This window comes from Rattus norvegicus, assembly GCF_036323735.1.
Source record: "Rattus norvegicus strain BN/NHsdMcwi chromosome Y unlocalized genomic scaffold, GRCr8 chrY_unlocalized_30, whole genome shotgun sequence".
In the NCBI taxonomy this organism is placed as follows: Eukaryota; Metazoa; Chordata; class Mammalia; order Rodentia; family Muridae; genus Rattus; species Rattus norvegicus.
Window position 1 is genome coordinate 109,972 of NW_026947390.1, and position 17,564 is coordinate 127,535.

The 17,564-nt window shown below is 36.7% G+C and overlaps 1 long non-coding RNA gene across 5 annotated transcripts in view; it reads left to right on the plus strand.

The window, feature by feature from the left end:
• LOC134484694 (uncharacterized) overlaps window positions 1-16,977 on the plus strand; it is a 36,391-nt gene extending 19,414 nt beyond the window's left edge. The window contains exons 2-3 of one of the 5 annotated variants that reach the window (XR_010062350.1): window positions 13,990-14,047; window positions 16,549-16,977. This is a non-coding gene — a long non-coding RNA (uncharacterized LOC134484694). Of the gene's footprint in view, window positions 1-13,989; window positions 14,048-15,775; window positions 16,049-16,073; window positions 16,233-16,548 lie in introns of those variants that run through there. The other 4 variants (XR_010062348.1, XR_010062349.1, XR_010062352.1 and 1 more) reach the window with 4 other exon arrangements.
• Window positions 16,978-17,564: the final 587 nt, after the last annotated feature.

A 17,564-nucleotide genomic window follows, 5' to 3' on the forward strand; every position in this document is an offset into this window, starting at 1 on the left:
ATCATAGAGATAGTACCAACCCTGGACAGTCACTGATTTCAGTTTATTCTCTTGGCGCTCTGTCCCTCTTGCTCGTCTCTCCCAAGAAATGATTCTCAAACCCTATTTACCTTCCCATCCCCTCAGTCACCCAATCCTTTCCTTCCAACTGCCTCTTCTCATTACTTTGTTCCTCCTTCTGAGTGAAATTCAAACATTTTTCTTGGCCCATTCTTATTGTTTATCCTCTTTGGTTCCATAGAACTTAGTGTGTGAATTCTGTACTTAATGGCTAATACCCTCTTTTAAGTGAATATATACATGTTATTTTGGGTCTCAATTACTTCATTCAGGACAATACTTTCTCACTCCATCTTCTTGACCGCAGCTTCTCAATGTCCTTATTTTTCTTTCTTTTTTTTTTCTTTTTTTCAGAGCTGGGGTCCTTATTTTTCATATGTGTATAGTATTTCATAGTGTAAATGAACTAAATTATCTGTAGCCACTGTTTGGTTGAGGGGCATCTGGCTTATTTCTATTTTCTGTTCATTATGAAGAAATCCACTAGGAACATGATGGAGCACATGTACTCTCTGCATGGCAGAGGCCTTTTCAGATATAAGACCAGGTGTAGTATAGCTGGGTCTTTAGGAAGAATATTCCCCATTTTCTCACAATCCACTGGACAGATATTGATAGCATTATACAGATTTGCTCTTCCCAAGCAAATGCAATTTGTATCCTGATATTTATTTGCTTCCTCAAAGGAGGTCTCCCCCCACCAACTAGCCCTCTATCATGGACACTGGTGATCACATATGAAACTTCTTCCCATTTTAACCGGTCAGTAAATGCTAGAGCCTTTTTACTGATAGCCGGAGGGGAAAGTTGGTACCGAAGGTATGACAGTGGGGTTAGGTAGAGAGGCAGAAGAGGGTAAGAGGGGAAGGGAGAGGACTGAAGAAAAAGAGGAGGAAGTAATGATGGAAACAATCCATGTGGCCTGAAGAATGCACATGTAGCAGGGGTTTGATGGTTGGAGTATAAGTTATGATAACATTAGATCTACCCAATACACGTTTATAGATTATAATTATAATAACCAAATTGTGTGTTTTCTTTATGGGTCATTGGGTTTGGAAATTCCAACAAGCTTTCCTCAACAGTATTTCTGAATCAAATTTTCTGTTAATAGAGATCACCCCTTGTAGGGGCTCTAACCATTGCTCCATAGTCCAGTAGATACAGCTGTTTCTTCCTCAGTCATGTCTCTTGTATTTTCTGTGGATATCTGTTTCTTCAGTGATCCATGCCCAGTGTTCCTTTTTCTCAAGGTTTTCAATGATCTCACCCAGAGGAGTTTCAGGTTTCTCAACTTGTTCCACTTAGTTAACTGCAGCTTCACAATGTCCTTATTGCTCATACCTGCATATTATTCCACTTTAAAAATTTTCTGATAACAGTGAACCGTCGTGAGTAGGCTAAAATTTCCCAAGAAAACATTAAACATTCAGTCTCTAAATCTAGATCTCCTCATCCCATTATGCTTGCTTTGCCTGAATGGCCATGGCATGAGCAGTTTTTTCTTAGGGACATCAAAGCCATTTCCTTCTCCAGTAATGGCTGCCATCCCTCTGTCACAGGTTTTTACCCTGGTTATTTTTGGTGATTGATGTGATTTAGAAATTGTAACACCATCTGCATGGTAGAAAGCCAGAGATGTTTCAGGTTGACCCTGCTTCCACAGCCAATGATGTCACATGTGCACAATGAGCAACCATGTGACACCCAAACAGCAAGATGATGTCATCTTTGACTCCACATGTGACTGCAAGATTGCCTCTTCTCCTGCATGCACCTTGGCAACCATGTCATCCTGACTGCAAGATAGGAACTTTGAATCTACACCCAAAATTAAGATGGCCTCTTTAACTCTCTTAATCCTACCCGTCTGTGAGCATGGGAGGTCTTTCTGTCTTCTGCTACCTTCCTCAGTGTCTCTTTTCAGAGACTTGGAGTTCACACCAGATATGCTTCTGATGTGCTAGGTTAGAGTTAATTTATATTTCATATATATATATATATATATATATATATATATATATATATATATATATCCATTGTGATTGGCATGTCTTCCATAATTTCTTCTCAGCCTCTCTGTCATTTGCATGGCATATTATTTTCATTTAATTTTTCATCCATCCACTTGGCTGAAGGTGTTTTTCATATGTAGGTCATTTCTGGTAAAACTTTTGGATCACATATGTTCACTATTATATGATGTGTGAATGGCGATACACTGAGTTCTCCTTTTGCGATATCATCCCCTTGACATCCTTTGGTTGTCTTATTGCTCTAGCTGGGAATTTAAGGACTTTACTGAAAGGATGCTGCGAGATGTGCACTCTGTTCTCATTCTCCAATTTAGTAGAATTGCCTTTTGCTTCCCTACCCCTTATTTAGATATTAACTGTTGGCTTGCTATATTGCATTTTATGTAATATTTTTTGTATTTATTTTAGTATTTTATTACATTAGGTATGTGCCTGACATCCCTGGTCTCCCTGAGACCTTAAATATGGAATGACGATGGATTTTGTCAAAAGCATTTTCAGCATTTAAGAGATAGTCTTGCATTTTTTCCTTCTTTCTTTAATTCTGCTCCTTCACACCATTGAGTAATAGTGAATATTAATAATATTAATAAATCATATTAAATATGTTAATAATTAATATATTATTTTTGATATATTAATGTAATATATCCGTTACATTATTATATCAATATATTAATTTAATATAGTAACATAATATATTAATATTAATTATATTTACCTTATTCATATAATAATTTAATGTATAAATACATGTTAATATTAATATAGTATATTAATATTAGTTATATATTATGATGTTAGGATATAACAATTTAATATGTTACTTTATTAAAATATATATGTATTTTATTAAAAAAATATATATTATGATATGCAACTACCAAAAAGTTAAATCCAAGGGGAGCTCCCACGTTAATTTGAAGTGCAGAGGGCACAATTTTTTTTTCAGTTAAGTTTGTTAATATGGTGGATCACTTTAATGGGTTTTCATAGATTGATCCACTCCTGCATCCTCAGGAGAAAGCTTACATGATTGCACTGAATGGCAGTTTGAAATGCTTTTCATTTTGTTTTTGAGCATTTTACCTAGTATTTTTTCCACCATTGTCTGTAAAGAAAATTCGTCTGAAATTCTTTCTTTGTTGAGTCATTTTGTGATTTCGGTGTCAGGGCGACAGTGGTGTCGTGGAATCTGTTTGGTGATTTTCCTTCTGTTTCTGTGTTTTGGAGTAGGTTGAGAATTCTTTGAAAATCTGGTAGAAGTCTGCGCTCAATGAAACTGGCCCTGAGAATTTTTCAGTGGTTAAACTTTCAATTACTGTTTGTGTCTTTTTAGGGGTTGTACAGCTATTTACATAGTTTATCTTACCTTAGTTTACCTGTGGTCAGTGTTATTCATCTACACAAACATCCATTTAATTCACAGATTCTAATTTTGTAGAAAGCAGGTTTTTGAAGTGAGACCTAAGGATTCTGTGACTTTCATCTTTGTCTATCAATGTGTCTCCCTGTTCATTTCTGATTTTGTTATTTGGATGCTGTCTTACCTCGTATTACATTATCTATTTAAGGGTTTGTCTGTCTGGTTGATTTTCCCAAGGAACTAGCTCTTGTTTTTGTTAATATTTGTATTCTTTTTGTTTCTGGTGGATCACTCTCACCCTGAGTCTGATCATTTCTATCTGTCTCCTCCTTTAATATATGTTTGCTTCTTTTTATTCTAGAGATTTCATGTGTGCTGGGAAACTGCTAGTATGGGGTCTCTCCAATTTCTTTATAAAATTGCTCTGTGCTGCATGTGCACTTTCCTCTTAGCACTGCTTTCCTTATGTACCTTAAGTTTGGAGACGATATGCCATCATTATCATTGAATTCTAGGAACCTTTTTTTTTTTCAAGTCTTCTCTGAACTTGTGGTTCTTCAGTTGCAAGCTATTGAATATCCATGAGTTTATAGACTTTTTGTTATTGTTGAAGTCCAGTTTAAATCCATGGTGATCTGAGAAGATCCAATGGTTAGCACAGTCTTTCTGTGTCTGTTGTGACTTGTTTATTGAGGGTGAAAATGATCAGTTCAGGATAAGGTTCCATGAGGTACAGAAAAGAAAGTGTGTACTTTTGTGTTCATGTGAAATATTCTGTAGATATGAGTGAGGTCAGATTAATTGAAACCCCTGGCAGTTATATATTCTATTTTTATTGTTTTATTTTTAGTTTCTGTCTCAATGACCTGCCCTTGGTGAGATGGGACATTGATGCCCCCACTATTAATGTGTGAGGTTCGATGTGATATTTGAGCTTCAGCAATATTTCTCTCACCAATGTTGCTACTTTTGTCTTTGGGATATAGACATCCAGAATTGAGATGCCATTTTGGTGGGTTTTTCCTCTAATAAATATGAAGTGTCCTTCCCCTTCTCTTTTGATTACTTTTGTTTGGAAGTCTTATTGCTGGATGTTAGAATGGCTACACCATCTTGTTTCTTGTTTTATTTCTTGGAAAACATGTCCCAACACCTTAGTCTAAGGTTATGTCAATCTCAATTGCTGGAGTGTGCTTCTTGAATGCAACAGAATGACAGATCCTGTTTTTACATCCATTATTTTAACCTCTGTCCTTTTGTTGTTGAATAGAGGCCACTAATGCTTAACGGTATTAATGACCAGTGATATTAACTTCATGCTATTTTGATGTTGTGGGTGCAGGGTTTCCTTGCTTGCATGTATTTTGGTTTTTTGTTTTTTGTTTTTTTTTTTTGGGGTGGGATGTTTGAGTGTGTATGTTAGTATAAAATCTGTTCTGTAGGGTGAATGATTTTTTTTTGTTTTCATGTTGTTTTTGTTTTTTTCGGGGGGGGGTTGTTAGAGTATGCAGGCGAGTACTTCCGTAGGTTATGCTGGGTAATTTTTAATTTCTAGTCGGAGGTTGGGATGGTTCAAATTCTGAAAATCCATCAGTATAATCCACTATAAGTGAAACTGAAGGAAAAAAATTACATGATAATCTCATTAGATGCAGAAAAAGCAATTCCAGCCCTGCTTCATGATAAAAGAGTGTGAGTGATAAGGGAGACAAGTCCTATGGAGAAACATGGTAAAAGCAAGGGAGAGGAAACCTGTAATGACCGTCAAGCTAAATATAAAGAAACTTAAAACAATTCATTAAAGTGAAGGACAAGGTAAGGCTGCCCACTCTCCCTATTCAGTATAGTATTTGAAATTCTATCCAGGGTAAAAGCATGGTTCAAATTTGGTTCTGACATGGAGTATTGCCAAGTGCTGTGAAGGAGGAATGGCACAACATTTTAAAAATCCTGGGGTATGGCCCACTCTTTAGAACAGCCTCATTGCTCTTTGGTGAGTCATAGCCCCAAGGACCAACTGTACTGAGAACTTCATGCAGCGTTTCGCTCGGTTGTTCCCCTCATATCTCTCTAATTCTAAGAAGTACATAAAAATCCTCCTGGAGCTTACCACCACTCAGGGAGCAACATCATTGGCATTTGCAATAATAGTGGTCGAGGTCTTTTAGGAATTTCCTCTGTGGAAGACCAGTGCTTCCACCATCACCAAAGGAAATGTAGAATAATTAGTGACGACCAGCACCCTTAAAAAGCATTTGGAAAAATAAAATTGTTTGTTAAGCTGGCTAACATGTTTTAACTACTGCCTCTGATGTAAAAAAAAATTACGTAACAATTTGAAGTTCGAAAAGACAGGGACTTTTTAAGGCCAGGGATCAAGAACAATGGTGGCACAGGCTAATGGTGTGACTGTAACACATGCTGGACTGTTGAGGACTGATTTCTGTCCCAGTTGTACCCTCAGCTCCCTGATAGGATTTAATAAGGATTGACAATCACAGGTGTGCATTCTGATCATTTAAAGTAGATATGACATTTTTATACACATATTTAGATTTGTGCTTTTTAAAAGATTCTTATTAGAGTACTTTTAAAGATAAATGATACAATATCAACCATTTCTCTGTAAATTCAAAATGCTGCCTACAGTGAATGGAAACCGAATGAGAAAACTACTTTGCTTACTCTTTGTTACTCTATAACAAATTGCTTACTTATGAGCCTTGTTGGCCTTGGGAGTAATTTGTTTATTTTACGTGTACTATGTAATATTTCTTCTCATACACTATCACTCTTTTCAGCATCAAGCATGAGAAGAAACTAGATTATCACATTTGCAGTTTTACATGGCTTGAAAGATTTCACTAGGATATCAAAGTTATTTGCTGTGGTTTGCCCTGAAGTTATCTGTATTTTGATGCTAATTCCACTGCCCCAAGGACAGCTGCCTACTCATGTACTCAGAACTCAGGTGACTTCACCAAAACCACCTCCCCATTGAATTTGTAAAGTACAGGTGTGGGGCAGGTACGTGATAGAAGGAGGCTTTGGGAGTAATTTGTTTTCTTTACTTGTACTATGTAAAGAACTTTTCTTTACCATGTAAAGAAGGAGGTCATTGGAGGAGAAGGAAGAATGGGTGAGAGAGATGTTTGAAGAAAGAGGAGGAGACTGGAGGAAAAAGGGGAGATAGGAAGAGGAGAGGGTGAGAAGTCATGGCAGGTGAGGTTACTATTATGGTCTGTGTATTTACAGGTTATTATTAATGTTCCTAAGGGATGGATGGTAAAGGGCTTTGTATATTTAAGTGCGCAATTATATCTTAGCAATTGGGTCAAAATTTTTGTGATGTGTGTCTTCTATGTGAGGGATTGAGTATAGGAAAGTGTGTGGCGGCAAGGGACACTGGGCTGACAGGGAGTAGGGATGTGTTTTCACCAAGATATCTACCTATTATATTAGGACACTACGGTGCTAGTGATAGCATGGTAAAAGACAAGTTTTCTTTTTTTTTTACAACAACAGATGGCAAAACAAGGTGATGGGCAAGAATCCACTAGTAATCAAAAAGTTGAGAGAACCTTTTTATTTTCTAAGTAAGAGGACACCTGTGCCATATTAATTCTTGATAACTTAAGAGCAGAATTTAAAACAAAAATGGGGAAGCAGCAAGGGCTGACAGGCTGTTGGTCCCCTGCTGTGTGATAAGTAATGGCAGTTCAGAGAGTTAAGAGATTAAAGCTGCTTTTTAATGAGAGTTGTTTAGTAAGTCTTTCAGGATACACATTTTCTTTTTAACATAGGCTCCACAGGGGAATTTTGTGTGGGAATCCTAGTTACACAAGATACTTCTTCTATTAAGGTATTTTTAACAAGTGATTAAGTTTTATTTAAGAAAGAAGAGAGTAGAGAGATTACCTGAATCAGGTGGGGATTTTCATCTACTGCTCAGAACTTAGGGAAAAATTAGGCACTACCAAGTAGAGAGTTTTGATGAAATGTCTGTAACAACAGGGAAAGTGAATGCAGACATATATTGTAGAAGTTATTAACGATAAAGAAAAATCTGTGGCTTCAGGTAGAGAGCTTTACAGACTGAGATATTTTGGGCAAAAGTCCTGGTTTGAAGTTTTCTTATTGATATTAGAATTGATAGAAGGTATTTGATTAGTTTTATGAATTATCCCACTATATGGCTCGTTGATGACGCTTAGCGATGATTTGTGGTTACTTTTGATATTTACGACAATAGCAAGTTCAAATTCTCTTAACATGGGCTCCATGGGAACTTTGGGTTTATTTCCTGATATCACCAAGTACTGAGTTATATCAGGCTCATTTTATACATAAATTCCTTTTTTAAAAAATGTTTAATCTTCAGGATGGGTGTGACTTTGAGTTTTATGCTTATATTATTACTCTGGGAGAGAGTGCAAGATACAAGCTTCTCTGGTTTCAGATTAAGAAACAGAGTATTTTGGAAGAAAGATTTTGTCCTTGTGTTTTTAAAAATTGTGATTAGGATTCTGGAAACCTCACAGAGTCATACTGATCAGGTTTGATATCAGTAGACGGCTATCAAATATATATTCGGGAGAATCAAACAAAAGATATATCGATTCTTAACCTTTTTCCTGAGAGTTGTATTTTGTAGAGTGTACCTACTTGGAATCCTGGTTTCAGTGAATTTCAGCTGGGTCCAGTCAGGACATATCGGCTATCGCATTTGTTTCATTTTTCCTACCCCCTACACGTAAGGATATCTCTACGCCCATGTACAACTTGAAGAAGTTATGGTGGATCCGTTGTCTCAATTACCTGGAATTTGTGGGGTGGGGCTGGAAGTGGTTATTCTAAAGATGTTTTTATAAAGAATTGAAAATTGGTTGAAATTTAGCAGGGAGGAATAAGCTAGATTTAGTTACAGTCATAATCGTATTTGGTAACTAAGCTTAATCTTATCTTTGTTTGGGTATAGAAATAATTTGAAAAAATTTTAAAATTACAAGAGCCAGTTCTATTATTTTTGTCATTACACACTTCTGAGTTGATTAAACCTGTGAGTTAAGATTGAAATATTAAAGTCATGCATCTGACTTTGTAAGAGTACTATCAAGAAAAAATTAAGATATAAAGACAACAGTCCAGATTGTCTTAGATAGATAGATGCTTTTCAAAAATGTAAGAAATCCACAAAATTTGAGATTTAAAGTTATTACTTATCTTTTGTTGAGTCATATCTTCTCCTAACTGTTCCCCTTTGGCAAATTTAATGAAGAATTTGAACATCTCTACCTCCAAATGAGGCAATACTTTGTGGCTAGGCAGTCACTGGAAAAAAATGCCTGTTTCATATGCAGATTAATGCTATCCAGAAAAGGACAAATTATGCAGAGGATTTGAGGGATAAACCCTGCCAATACAGGGTAATCAGCCCTTCCAAGTCTGCCTTTCAATAGGCTGTCAGTTGATCTTGTGTCAGAAGGCTGAAGACTTAAGCTCACATGTTGCTAACAGGGGATTGTGCTATTGGAGATTTGTCTCTACAACCTCTCAGTTCTAGAAGCCCTCTAAGACATCCTATGTGTATAGATATTTGGTCACTCTCAGATTTCTGACGGGGTAGGAGACTGATTATAGCCTCATTGCTTATCAGGCTGTATAACTCTGAATATACATATTTTACTGGATAGTTATCAGATAGTATACAAGCTAGCCAAGACATAATATAGATTTTAAGCCTTTCTGAAGCTGGAATGAAGAACTAAATGCTCTTTCTAACTGATATAGTGACAGACTGGGTTTTGAGTATATCAAATGCTTTATAAATTGTAGAATAGTAATAATCTTACTCAATTGATATATATAAATGAAAAGTCTGTTTAACTGGACAAAAAGGGGGAAACGTTGTTTACACTAAAGTTATCTGTATTTTGATGCTAATCCACTGCTCCAAGGACAGCTGCCTTGTCCTGTACTCAGAACTCAGGTGAATTCTACAGAACAGCTTTCACATTAAATTTGTGAAGTACAGGTGAGGGGCAGGTACAGGATAGAAGCAGGCCTATCATTGGAAGAGAAGGAAGTATGGGCAGGAATGAAGTTTGAAGGAAGTAGAAGAGACTAGAGGAAAAAGGAGAGACAGGAAGAGGAGAGGGTGAGAAGCCATGGCAGGTGAATTTAAGATACTGCTCTGTGTATTTACTGGTTGTTATTATTGTCCCTAAGGTATGGATCGTACCAGGCTTTGTATGCTTATGTGGGCTACTATATCTTATCAATTGGGTCAAAGATTATTGTGTTGTGTGTTCTTTCATGTGAGGTTTTGAGTGTAAAAACATGTGTGGCAATAAGAGACACTGGGCAGCTGAGAAGTGGTGATGTATTCAACCAAGATATCTTGCAGAGACTTGGGAAACTACAGTGCCAGAGATAGCGGGATATAAGACAACTTTTTTATTTTTATATTTTTGCAACAACACATTCACTTCTGTATTTGACATGCTCTTTTTGTGTCACTTAGGGAAGATCTATATCTGGTTCCTGACAGAATGTGCTTCTTAGGTTCATCAATCTTATCTAGTTATCTAGTTTTGGTGGCTGATTATATATATATATATATATATATATATATATATATATATATATATATATATATATATATATATATATATATATATATATGTGTGTGTGTGTGTGTGTGTGTGTGTGTGTGTGTGTGTATATATGTGTGTATATATATATATCAGTGGTTCCTACAACTATGAGATTACATGCAATTTTAACATGGATTCTGAGCAGGTATGTCAAGAAGGTAGAATCCACAAACGGCAATGCCAAATAGACTCGCTCCTATTCTTATGACCCTAATGAAGTTGAGGTTTCATTGGACCTCTAGTTCTTCCCTCCCTGCCAATCCTCCTGTATCTTATCTTTGGAATGAAGAAAGAATCATTTTAAAACATCCAAAACCCTGAAATCTCACCCTTGGAACACGACAAGGTTGATATTACAGAGATCATATCTAATGGGACTACATAGTCCACGCTGTCCTTTGATTTACTCAGGCAGTTATTTCTTTGCATAAAATAAAAATTTGGGAGTTTATCATTTTAAGTAGGTACACAATATTTACACTGTTAAATTCACTTCATAGCTTAGCCACGTTTGTTGCCAAAATCATTGCCAAAAAACTGGAATTTGAAAACAGAATACTTGAGTACACATTCAGGAATATCTATAAAGACCCCTTTCAAGGAATGAACAATTAGAAAATGAAATATAATATTCACTCAATTAAACATCTGTAAAGAAAAAATGGCCTGTGGGAAACAGGGAAAAAATAGGAAATTGATCTGTTTGTCACAGGAATGGAACTGGGAATAGAATTATTATCCAAAAGAATCTCCTACATCCCATGTTCCTAGATCTTTTCTACTCAATACAAGCCCCTAACTGAGTTTCTCCATGTAGAGCCTGTAACCACTGATGAAGCAAAGAGAAGTTTCCAGCTGTAGAGAGATGTAGTACATAAATGTTACCACTGTGTCAGAGTAGACATTCCTGGAAAAGGCAAACTCGAATCTGGTCAATGTAAGGAAAGCTATTTAGGAGGTAGGCCATGGCAGTTCTCACTGACATCATCATTTGACCCTCCCTGAAAAATTTCTTGTACCCTGGAGAGCCCTAGGTTTTGTGATGTCACAAAAAACTGCATCACATATATTCCTGCAGTACCTCTAGGGATTACTAAGTGGCCTCTATTTCAGTGCAAACAGCCATTTGGGAAAGAGAACAAAGAGGATGTATATAACAAAAATGAGTAGAAGAAAGTTGGCTTTCTGTTTTAGTTTGAAAAAAATGAGAAAAAAAATATGTGGTACATGGGAAAGTGCAGTGAGTGCCGTGTAGGGTTTGTGAGGGTTCACTGAACACATGAGCCTTCCACATATGGGATTCAGGAAGTGGGAGCCTCTTAGTAGCAACTGGATTTCCTTGCTTGTTATGGTTCCTGAAAGTCAGAGGTTTTTTTTTTTTTTTATCATTAATTTCATTATTCCAAAAGTCAGGTGTTGGGATGGGTACAGCTTTTTTTTTTTTTTTTTTTGAGAGCACATGGCTTCTGTTTTTTCTTCCAGAAGGAAAACGTCCTGAGGAGGAAGGGAAAGACAAGTATTGTATCCTCAGCTCAGAGTAAACTCCTTCGTGTACATGATTTCTACACTGTAGTTTGTGTCTGACACTGATATCTGGGAGGGAGAAATGCTTCTAGTTCAGACTTAATCATATCAGTCTTTCGACTAGTGTTATGCTGACTACCATTCCCTAACAGTGTCCCTCTAGATTTCTGAATCAATATGTCTGATTACCTTGCAGTTTTATTTACTTTTATCTCTTTCATAATTTTTTTTTAATTTAAGCTAATTTTAATATTTTTTGGATATTTCTATATCTACATTTAAATGTTATTTCCTTTCCCAGTTTCCTCTCCATAAGAGACCTAAATGTTTCCATTCCATGACATTTAAACCACCCTTACTCTCCCTTGACATATCCTTGAACTGGGAGTCAAACCTAGGGAGGACCAAGGTCCTCTCCTTTTTTTGGTGCCCACCAATGCCATCCTCTGCTACATATGCAGTTGGAGCAATAGGTCTGTCCATGTACAGTCTTTGATTATCTGTATAGTACCAGAAAGTTCTTGTTCATTGTTCTGATGGGGTTGATAGCCTCTTCAGCTCTTGTAATCCTTTCTGAAAATTTATCAACAAGAGGTCCGTTTATAATTCTCTGATGTGCCACTAGCATTCACTTCGGTAACTGACATGCTCTAGTTGTGTCTCTCAGGGAAGATCTATAACCTGTTACTGGCAGCATGCACTTCTTAGCTTTATTAATCTGAATTGTATCTAGTTTTGGTGTCTGATCTATTTATCTATCTATCCATCTATCTATCATCTATCTATCTATCTATCTATCTATCTATCTATCTATCTATCTATCTATGCATATATTTATCTATCTATCTCTGCCTCTGTCTCTAGCTCTATCTCCTCTCTATCTCTATATATCTATATCTATTTATCTATATCTATTTTTATATATATGTACATATATTTGATGGCTTATACATCTATGAAGTTAGTTGAAATTTTAACATGGATTCTGAGGTCCTAGGTCAAGAATGGAGAATCCACAAATGCCAATACCAAATATACTCCCTCCTGTTCTTATGCGCCTATCGAAGTTGAGCTTTTACTGGGCCTCAAGGCATTCCTCTCCCTTCCCATCATCCTGTATCTTTTGTATGGCCTGAATAAAGAATCATGGTAAAATATCTAAAAGCCTGAAGTCTCACCCTTGGAACACAGGAAGGTAGATATTCCAGAAATGATACCTAATGGGACTACAGAACCGCATGCTATAGTCCATGCTGTCCTTTGATTTACTGATGTCAGGTAATTTTTGCATAAAATAAAAATTTGGGAGTTTATCACTTGAAGTAGGAACACAATATTTACACTATTACATTCACTCTTTAGCTTGAGCAGCTTTGTTGCGAAAATCATTGCAAAAAACTAGAATTGCAAAACAGAATTTTTGAGTACATATTCAGGAATATCTATAATGTGCCCTATCAAGGAATGAACAATTAGTAAATGAAATACAAAATCCACTCAATTAAATATCTGTAGGGAAACAATGGCCTTTGGGAAACAGATAGAACTTAGGAAATTGAACTGTTTGTCACAGGAATGGAACTGGGAATAAAATTATAATCCAGAAGATTGTCCTACATCTCATGTTCCTAGATCTTTTCTACACATGCGAAACCCGTAATAACTTTCTCCATTTAGAGCATGTAACCACTAATAAAGCAAAGAGAACTGTCTAGCTTTAGAGTGATGTTCTACATAAATGTGTCCACTGTGTCAAAGGAGACACACCTGGAAAGGTCACCTTAGAATCTGGTCAATATAAAGAAAGCTCTTTAGCAGGTAGGCCATGGCAGTTCTCAGTGACATCATCATTAGGCTGGCCCTGAAAAATCTCTTGTATACTGGAGATCCCTAGCTTCTCCTGTGATGTCACAGTGTTTTCCAGACTGCAACTGCCTCTCAGACATTCATTCAGTACCTCTAGGGTTTATTAATTGGCCTTTATTTCAGTGTAAACAGCTATTTGTGAGGAAGATCAAAGAAGATGTAGATATCAGAGATGGGGAGAAGGAAGTTGGCCTAGGAAGTTTTAGTTTAAAAAACGAAGAAATATGTGGTACATGGGAAAGCACAAGGAGTGCTGTGTAGGGGTTGTGAGGGTTCACTGAACACATAGCCTTGATCTGAGCCTTCCCCATATGGGATTCAGGAGGTGGGAGCCTCTCGGTAGCATCTGGATTTCATTGCTTGTTATGGTTCCTGGAAGTCAGAGGTTGTTTATCATTAATTTCTTTATTCCAAAAGTCAGGTATTCGGAAGTTTACAGTTGTTTTTCTGAGAGCTAATGGCTTTCATTCTTTTTCCCCAGGAAAAATAGTCCTGAGGAAGGAGGGACAACAAGTATTGTATCGTCATGGCATCTCAAGGTAAACTCCTCCTTGATTTGAATTCCTATAGTGCACTTTGTTTCTGACACAGATATCTGGGACAGAGATGTGCATCTAGTTCAGACATCATCATCTCAGTCTTTCCACTAGTATTTCTCTGATTACCATTCCCTGACAGTTACCCTTTAGATTTCTGTATCAATATGTGTGATTCATTGACAGTTTTCTTTTCTTTTAACTCTATCATTTCTTTAGGAATTTTTATTGCGTTTCTAATTGGATACTTCTATATTTACATTTCAAATGTAATTTCCTTTCTCAGTTTCCTGTCCATAAGAGCCCTAACCTGTCCCCCTCCCCTTTTTCAATAACCCCCCTTACTGCCTCTTGACAGTCCATTGAACTGGGAATCAAATCTAGGGAGGACCAAGGGCCTCTTTTTTCATTGGTGTCACGAAGGCCATCTTCTGCTACATTTGCAGTTGGAGACATTGGTCTGCCCATGAGCAGTCTTTGAATATTGATTTAGTACCAGAAAGGTTTCGTGTATTGGCATTGTCCTTGTGGGGATTAAAGCCCCATTCAGATCTTGTAATCCTTTCTCAACATTTACCAACAAGAAGTCCATTTTCAGTTCATGGGTTTGCCACTATCATTTACCTCTGTATTTCACATACTCTAGCAGTGTCTCTCAGGAAATGTCTATATATGATTCCTGGCCGATTGCAGTTCTTAGGCTCATCAATTTTATATCATTTTGGTGCCAGATGTGTGTATATATATATATATATATATATACATATATATATATATATATATATATATATATATATATATATATATATATATACACATACACTTTTGGTGGCTCCTACAGCTAGGTGGTTCGTTGGAATATTAACATAGAATCTGCCAAACTAGGTCAAGAATGTAGAATTCAGAAATGACAATGTCAAATAGACTCCCTCCTGTATTATGAACATATTGAGTTTGAGGTTTGACTGATAAACATGTCATTCTTCTCCCTGCCTATCCTCCTGTATCTAAGGTTTCTACTTAAGGATGAATAATGATAAAACATCCAAAACCCTTAATTCTGGCCATGGGAACACAGGAAGATAGGTAGTGCAGGTTTGATATCGAATGGGACTAGAGAACCGAATTCTGTAGTCCATGTTGCCCTTTGCTTTTCTGATGCCTGGTAATTTTTACATAAAAGAAGCTTTTAGGAGTTTATTAATTGAAGTGAGTACACAGTACTCACACTGTTATGCTCACTCTATAGCTGGGCACACTTTGTTGCCAAAATCACTTTGTTGCAGATAATGGAATAGGAAAAAAGAATTTTTCAGTACACATTCAGGAATATTTATGAAGTCCCCTGTCAAGGAAAGTACAATAAGAAAGTGATATACAATATTCATTTAATTAAAGGTCTGTAGGGAAAATACTGGCCTTTGTGATACATAGATAACAAAGAAAATTGAACTCTATATCTCAGGAATGAACCTGAGAATAAAAATATTATCTAGAAGAATCTTCTACACTAGATGTTCCAAAATCTTTTCTACCCATGCCAAGCCACTGACTACCTTTCTCCATCCCAAGTTTGTAACTGCTAATAAAGCAAAGAGAAGTCTCTAGCTTTAGAGAGATGGAGTACATAAAGGTTTCTACTGTGTCACATGAGACATACGTGTAATGGGCACCCTTGAATCTGGTCAATGTAAGGAAAGATGTTTTACAGGTAAGCCATGGCACATCACAATGACATAATCAGTAGGCCCTCCCTGAAACATCTATTGAAACCTGGAGAGGACTAGCTTCTTCTGTGATGTCACAAGTGTTGTCGTGACTGCAACTCCCTTCAGATATCCCCTCAGTACCTCTAGTGTTTACTAATTTAACTCTAATCGAGAGTAAACAGTCATTGTGGAGTGAGAAGGAAGAGGATGATGAGATCAGAGATGGGAAGAAGGAAGGTGGTCTTCTGTCTTGTTATAAAAAAAGGATGAAATACATGGTACTTCGGAAAGCTCAGTGTGTCCTTGTAGGAGTTGAGTAGGATCACTGAAGAGATAGACTTGTTCTGAGCCTTCTGCATATGGGAATCTAGAGCTGCAAGCCTCTCAGAAACATCTGGACTTCGCAGTTCTTATGGCTCCTGGAAGTCAGAGTTTTTATATCATTCATTTCTTTATTCCAAATGCCAAGAATTTTGAAGGTAACAGATGTTTTACTGAGAGCTCATTGCATTTATTCTTTTTGTCAATTATAAAAAGGTCCTAAGTAAGAAATAAAAGGCAAGTATTGTGTCCTCTGCTCAGAGTAAACTTCTCCATGCTTTGGATACCAATAGTGCAGTTTCTCTCTTACACTAATACCTTGGAGAGAGAAGTGCTTCTAGTTGAGACTTTATGATCTCAGACTTTCCACTAGTATTTCCACTGACTAACACTTTAGATTTCTGAGTCAATTGGTGAGATATACTTGCCGGATTCCTTTCTTTCATTTCTTCCATTTTTTCTTTATTTTTTTAGAAAAACTCTCAAAACTCATCCTGGCTGACAATGTAGATTAGACGCATCAGATGAAATGAATTGAAAAACTCTCCTGGGAATGAAAGTGGTAAGGAAATCACATTGATGTATCCTAAATGCAGTGCTAAGAGCAATATTCAGACTAGTCTGTGGAGATGCTGCTGTCATCAGAGACCACAGACAATTAGTGGAGAATGATTCAGCATTAAACTGGGAATGGAAGATGATGGTTGATATTGTTCTAGTAGATCTCACTACATTAAAAAGTGTTTCTTCCAGATAACTGAATGATTATTGTAAAGCAAATCCCGGAATGAACTTATGAGACCCACCATCAGCCTGTCAAATAATGTGCGAAAGAAGAAATCTGTGTCTCTCCAGGGACAAATTGTTGCTTTCAAACCAACAGTAAAGTGTCCATTCTATGAATGATACATTGATATATACACATTATAGAAGGATGGATACAGAGTTTCTTCAGGTCCATGAATGAGGTATTCAGCAGTTGACCTGGATCAGAAATGAAGGTAATTTTTGCCAACTCTTCAGACTTGAGCTCATTCACTAGGATCCCCATGATTGAAGAAAAGAACAAACTTCAGACAACTTGTCTCAGATTTTTATATAGTTAAGATTTCCTGGTCTTGGTCCTAGGAAGGAAGGATATCTTGCTTTCCAATTCTTGTTTATCCTATAATCCTCTCTGCTGCATTCATGCAAATAGATTACTGTGCATTTCTTTAATAGGTTACAATTGCTATTTTAATTATGTTGCCAAGAACTATAGAAAAAAAGAAGGACTGTATCAAAGCATCATATGAAAATCCGACTAAGGTAATGTGGCCATTGGAAATTTGTAACTGACCTGAAACTCTTACTAGAGACAAAATGCCATAAACGGTCTTCTCTAGATATCTGGTGTAGTAGTTGGTGTTCCCCAACAGACAGTAAAGGATGAATCTCTCTGTACAGAGAAATCGGAGTAGTCACAATGATCACAGACTATGGAACACATA